The sequence below is a fragment of the Atta colombica genome, unplaced genomic scaffold, assembly GCF_001594045.1.
Source record: "Atta colombica isolate Treedump-2 unplaced genomic scaffold, Acol1.0 scaffold207, whole genome shotgun sequence".
Lineage (NCBI taxonomy): Eukaryota > Metazoa > Arthropoda > Insecta > Hymenoptera > Formicidae > Atta > Atta colombica.
The window spans coordinates 1,552,413-1,560,186 of NW_017259302.1; positions in this window are offsets into that span (position 1 = coordinate 1,552,413).

Genomic DNA, 7,774 nt, shown 5'->3' on the forward strand with positions numbered 1-7,774 from the left:
ACATTAACGAATTAATTTGCAACAAATCGATTTTTTTTAACAAATATCACATTTATTTTCCCTTTTGATTTGTTCCTATAACAAAATCATTTCTCTCAGTGTGTATGCAACGTATAATAAATTATTTAAAGAATCAGAAAATATACATGTATATAAAACATTAAAGTATACGCAGCTAACACAATTAGAAGAATTTAATTCTAAAATCTGATAGATACGAGTTATTACAATTAATTTCAGAAATAAATTGCCAACAGTTTTCAATGCGGTAATCTTAGAATGAGGGCGAAAAAAAGGAGATAAAAGTATTTTACCCCTAGTCTTTAAATGCTGGCAGGTAAAAGTATAAGAGCGAACGTTTAAATCTTGAACGTCACGATGAAGGGTTTCGATATCTCTTAGACGCGGAATTGCCTTTTCCCCAAAAACTTTCCGCGCTTTTGCCCAAGTGATTTACCATCACCAATGATTTATACGCCACTCAAACCGCAGTGGAGGTAAAGGGAGATGAGATAATACCCAACAAAAGGCTAAAGTGGAAGATTAGAGGCGATTATCGTGGATCAGGTGCGCGCATATTCGACCGTAACTCAAGCCAGGCTGACGCGTGGGTGGCTTGCCTTTGACCAGATGATAAAAACAAGAACTTCCTCATGCAAGTTCCGGCTTTCAGCTATTAAAAACCAACTTTTTAAAAAATTTTCATCGATCGTGTATAGTATAGTACAGTCGTTCATACGAATAATCATTTGAAAATCATGTCCGCAAAAGAAAACTTTTTTACCACTATTCAATTATTTTCTTATCATTTAAAAAATAACAAGAACATCATGATTTTAATAATTAGTAATAAACAAATTTTTATTAATAATTAAATAATAAACAAATAACTTACTAATGAATTCAGCATAATATAAAATGAAAAATTTTGATATTAAAAATTAAACATGTAATATAAAAATTATATAACAGATACAGATTATTTTGATATATATCACAGAAGACAAGTATCAATTTAAATTGTGTATCTTATGTATTATTATTGCATAACTTTTATGTTATTTTATGGCATAGCCCTCAATAGACAATTCACATGATCTTGATTCGAGCCTTCGATCGAACTATAAATTTGCTATAATCGATAATCTCCAGATATCCGCCCCCTAATTGGGGTTTTTGAAAGGACGATTTTTTAAGACACCTGACCGTTTATAGACTTATGGTTGTCAGTCTGGACTAAAATCTAGAATCGATCAATTGTACAAATTATATCTGTGATTTCGAAAGTCACGTAAAGTCGGACATTAAGTGTGTAGCTTAATTAATAGTAACGCCGGCGGAATAAACTCGGAATTATAAGCGGCGGATCTACGCGCCGGATTTCAACTATGATTCCAGTTTTAAAGATTCATTTAATTCGGGGTACTTTGATCGGAATTACAAAACGCAAACATGATATGTGGGAATACCTACGTAATTCTTTGTTTCGACTAAAAACGATTTCATATATTTTACCTACGTAAAATTTAGATCATATTAAGAATAAAATTATATGTAAGTTTTGCGACAAGTATATATATATATATGATTATCATTATCGCTATTATAATTATTCAATAAAAAATATCTGTATAAATCTCTAAAAATTTAGTAATGTTTATTAATTTATTTAAATCTATGTATTGCTGTTAATTTAACAGCACTTTAATAATACAACAAAATTATAATCTAATTTTTTAATAAAAATTACAACACATAAAAATTTAAAAACTTTACTAATTGTAGATTATATTACTGTCTGATTTTATTCTTAGGTTTTAATTTCCTTTCCTTACAAAACAAATACAACAAACTTTTTAAATACAAACGATACGATAAAAACAGCGGTCTATTATAGTGAAAGAGATTTGGTCAGAAAACAATTAGGCGCTATTAAAGCCCATATAATCGCAAACAGAGAATTTCTCTGGTGCATCTCTCAGGTTCTGGGTGTTCGAAAGACCGATATAAAACAACGGATTAGAATTACGGAATGGCAGCGACCACGGGAATACGAAATGACCTTAGCCAAAAATTCGTACAGGTATCGTCCGGTGGAGATCTGAATCTCTCGCTGAATCCCTGGCAGAATCAAGGTGGGGACCGTATCATTTGGCGGATTAGCATAATGACCGGGGGATTTATATTACGCGTCTTCGCGAAAAGGGCACGCTGGTAGCAAACGCGCCGAATGAAATAATGAATAGCATAGTTTCTGGTATTTGATGATTATACGCATCGCGAAGGGCAAATTATGGATTTGTGGTTTCAACTGTGCGTTTCCTTCGCTACCCAGACCAAGCCTCGTCGCATCAAATCGAAGAGAAGTGGGAGGAAGAAAGCATGAGAAGCGTATAGTGAAGGAAGGAAAACGTACATAGATAGGATTGTGATGTAAGGGAACTGTGATCTAAAAAAGTACTCCTATATAAATACAACCGAATAAAAACAACCGAAAAAAAACAAGAAGAAAGGAAAAAAATAATGTTATATAATACGAAGAAACAAACAGAATAAAATTATATTGTGCAAATTGAAAAATTTTTAAGAAAAATTTGCAATTTATTCAAATTGATCATATTCAGCAACAATAATAATCATGAATATACGCAAAAAGGGCGCTTGTTTTCTCTAAATTTTTAAGAAGAAACAATCAAATTATGAATCATTTTACGATGAAAAATTAAACACTTATTGATCAAATCGCTTTATTCACATGACAGTTCGCTAAAGATTCTCGAAGATTGCACTGAGAATTTCATTTGAGATTAAATTAATTTCTTATTTGGATATGAGCAAATAAATCCTGATGCATAAAATTTAGTTGAAGCAAAAGTTTTGTTATTGTAACATTTTACTTGTTTCTACTAAATAAAGTGTTACAATAAATATAACTAAATTTTTTACTTTAACTAAATTATTTTATTGCATCAACCAAAATTTTATTTGCCTATATCCAAAAAGATTAATTGATTCAATCAAAATAAGAGTTCTTAGTATGATTTTAATATGAATATGTTAATAAGTTTTTTGTATGTCATTGACTGAAATCTTGAATATCTTGATAATAATAAAATTATATTTATAAAAAAAAGAATTCTCTCTTTTAAAAGACAAGAAAACATTTATATGAAAATCGAGGAAAGCATGATATATGTTTAATATTTAGAAGAAATCTCAGTAGAAAAAAAAAGAAACCGGAAGAGCTCGTATACATCAAGGAAATAGGCAAGAACAGGAAATATGCGATATCCGTTTAAATGAGGAAACGGATATAAAAGCCGATCTGTATTCGTCAAGGATTTAAGGTATAAGCTCGGTGAAGATACTTGCGCGCGTAGAAGAGTATTAAAGAGACCGGAGGTAGACAAATAAGAGGAAAAGGAGAGGAAGAATATCGTGGGTTGAGAGAGAGGGGAAAGGCGCAGGCGGAGTTTCTTACCACCCCCCAGGGACGAGTAAGAACGTCGTTACTACTGAGGAGAAACAAAAACACTGCTTTACTCCGACATACAAGTTGCCGAGCACACCGAGATGCTTTATATATGATCTGTTAATTATATTTTCCATGAATCGCTTCCACACCGTTTCGTACCGTTTATGCCATTGCCGGCGGTATAATTCCTTGATGGTACCATTGAGTTTGTAACATATCGTCGTCAGCACGATTATAAAAATAATAGAAACAATTTTCATTAATTCGGATTAAAATTTGTTAGGCTCTACGAGTAAAGAATATTTTAACATAACATAAAGAATATTTTAACAATACTTTTAACATGTAATTTCTTCCCGATTTGTTTTTTATTTCACTATCTTTTGTAAATGAACAAAAAACAGAAAAATGATAGCGATATAATAATTACATATTTTTCACTTCACAAATAAAAAGATGTTAGTGCGTTTTTCTTAAAAGTTTTTTAAAAAGAAATTATTGCGAGAGACAAATTTAGCGTTATTAACGTTAAATATAATATAAATATAATAATATTCCTAATGTGTAAATAATATTACAAATATAATATTATTAAGATGAAGAATTGTTGAACAATCGTTGCATCGTTAGCGTGACAAGAACTATTTGTGGGCAAGAATATTTCGAAAGGATTCCTGAAAGAAGAAAGAAGAAAGAGAAACAGAAGAAGAGTGGAAAGGATAGTGGGACTATATCGCCGAAATAGGAGGTAAAATGACAAAACAAGAAGAGATGCAGAAAAATATGGGGTATTAAGCGTGAATTTCAGAAAATGAGTGTTTATGGCTGTTATGCCGTAATTATTATCGAATAAAGAGTCGTTTATGATGACTGCCTGTAAATGACACACAAATTTTATAACCGGTAATTCTAGATAGGCAGATTTGTTTTCTGGATTCGGATATGATTTAAATTTCGCAAGATTCACATTTGGTCGTGTGATACTATATGCAATAAAATAATTTTTGTTTTGTTTTTCCTCGAGAGTTCATAAATCATCTTAATAATTTAATTTAAATATATAATTAAATCACAACTGAAGTAATAATAATGTAATTTGTGTATTTTTAAACAAATTATATTAATTTGTAAATTATTTTCTTTTCAAACGATATATTGTATATATTTAATTCATTTGAAAAAAATAGAGTTGTTTTTCATCATACTAACGATGAAAATTGATGACGCTCAGAGATATGACATTTATTAATCAATGCAGCCATTCTCTCGAACAAAGGTACAGCAGTCAGACTATTATTTTCAGCATGGCAATAAATGGAGCATGCATTAAGATTCAAAGGCAAGATTATTGAGTATAATGATAAACACGTTTGCGTAATGCTGCGTTTCTGCGTCGAATGCATGCGGTTCGTGATAAGTTCCTCGAAGAATTCACGATTTCATCTTGCGATGCAAAGATTCCTTCAAAGTATGTCTCATTGTTAGTGTCAGCCCGACGACCGAAGATGAGGGTGGACTATTAGGTAATTATCGGCAAAACAAAATTGGAAAATTATAGGCGCGACCGAGGGTGAGAAATTATTCTCTCTTTCTCGAACGACTCGTCTGGGATATTTCGTAATAATTCTGAAGTTCCGAACGATACAGCACGGTACCAGTGCCGTGACTAACTCTTGAGAACAGGTGGGTTCGTCTAGGCCAATTATATGTCGGACTATTATTAAACCCGAACAACGAAAACGCACGATTTGGCCTGTCCACTTGCTCGGTACAGCTTTTACCGCAATATTTCGTTCCGCGACAATAATTAGAGTGTATCACGTAATATTAATTGTCTAGTTAAGGTAAATGTATGTTAGTGGATTTGATTCAATTATTGGACAAAATTATCAAAATTTTAAATATTGAATTTTTAATGATACACGCGACTTTAAATAAATTCGTTTACAAAAATTTTATAACTAAAAAAATTTTATAAATTTATTTAGAATTGTACATATTATTAAAAATTAAATATATAAAATTTTTTTCGTTCAATAATTGAATCATATCCATTAATTGTTATACCTTATACATTATGTATAATTAATTTAATATTTACTTTATACATTACGTACTCTCTAAATTTCTTAGAGTGAAATCTCTCACTCCAAAAGAATTAAAATATTATCACTAACGAAAAAGAATGAAAAATTTGCACTTTTGAATAAGATCGCAGATATTCATTTTTTTTTTAAGTAAGATTTCACATTTTTGGAGTAAGATTCATTCAAAAAAAAAAAAAAAAAAAAAAAAAAAGAAAATCTATTACTTCTCCAGAATGCAAATATTTTACTTTTTTTTAATAGTGACAATGTTTTAATTCATTTAGAGTGAGATTTCACTCCTAAAAATTTAGATAGTATATAATTACTGTACTTTTATATTATTATATAATTACTATACTTTTATATTAATATTCACGGATATAAAAATAAAATATGAATTTTCAGCATTTAAATCAATTAAAATAGAAGATTTTAATTTTAAATTCAAGATCTGACATGTTAAACACATAAGAGTTAAATTTTCAATGTATTATATATAAAACTATTTTTTACAAAGTATAACATATAATCTTTTGTAAAAACTGTCCGTTTTATACAGAAAGAAAAAAGTCCAAGGTCGAAAGTTCCGTGATCCATTGTAACGCTTGAATGAGTACTTTAATAATGATTCAATTGGCAAAAGGGTTGTGAGCTGTCATTTTCTCCTCGGATGGAATAAAAATTTTTTATTCGAGGCTGAATATTACTTATTGTTCCACCTGCTTGCAAATGAGACTTATCGCCTTTTCTCGGCTCACCGGTGAACGGATTATGCCAGTAATATGCTTGATTACCTTGACGTCCATCTTTAATCTGCCATTGGCTATCTCTTAAAGGCTTTAAGGTAATGCGAGTAAGTGAAATAATGTCTGTGCGTATTATTGTTAATAAAAACTAAAATCATGATGTCCTCATAATAATATTATATCTACGTACATCTATTTTTTTACTCATAACAAATCACGATAACGGCTGTCTATTAAATGCTGAAAATATTAAACTAATAATAAGTAATGTGTTAGAATGTACAAAAAGCATATTAAATATGCATCAGATTGTAAATATTTAAGGATTATTTTGTAATATTTTATGTAATAAAAACTGGAATCTTAGAGATATCTATTATTCGTATCTTTGTCATGTAATATCGTTTTTATTTTGATATCGAAAAATAACAAAAATATTAAATTTTGCGACAAACGAATATATATATCCGTAAGCATATACTTTCTTTTATTGTATCAAAACGTTCACAATATAAATTACCGTTAAATTCGATCTTCGCGCAAAACAGCACGATTAATTTATTATTATACACGATTAATATATCATTATAGAAATAAAATCACCTGTAAATATTATACAAGTAAATATAACATAAAATGTACAATGTAAATACATATATAAATAGTGTTACATAAATAAATTATTAAATAAGAATCGATGTGATTTGTAAAAAAATATATAAAATTTTATAAGTATGTACCTTTTTTATTTAAATTTTCTATATATTAAAGACTGTACGTAAATTAAAAAATATCTTTTATCATATATCTCGTTACGTACAAAATCAGCGTACAACACGGTTATCTCCGGCACTGGCATCTTTTGTATCTTACATTGTCATCCATGACTACAAAAGTCGGCGATTCATTCGCGATCAGATACGGACTGCGCGGGCGACGGGGCCCGAGGAAACCGCGGCATCAAGTAGGGGGAGGAGAGCCAGTATGGGCAGGAGGACCGACGGACCGACTGAGCGCCAGCTCGGCGAAGTGGGACCGGAGGGGATGATGTGTAAGAGGGGCCTGACACGCGATGCCTGCCTCGGGGAAGCAATCACGCGGCGGGCGGCGGGGGCGGCCCTTAAGAGGGGGACGTTGGCTCTTCCACCCTGTCCGCCACCCCTCCCACACCTCCGGGATCCCTCTTCCCGCACAACGGTGCCCAATCTCCCCGTTCCCCGATTACTCCCTCAAACGTGTACCCAAGTCCCCCTCCGGTGGCGTTGAGCCGCCTCGACGACTCAACCTGCCAGCCAGCGCCTCCAACCCCACCCTCTCTCGGGCCCCCCTTTTCTTCTCTCTCATTTTCTCTCTCTTTCTCTCTTTCTCTGCTTCCTCCATCTCGATACTAGGCAGTATCTCCCTCACCCTCTTCTATTGCGCGCTGTGGAACAAAAAGCACAAAAAAAAAAATAATCTCCATCCCC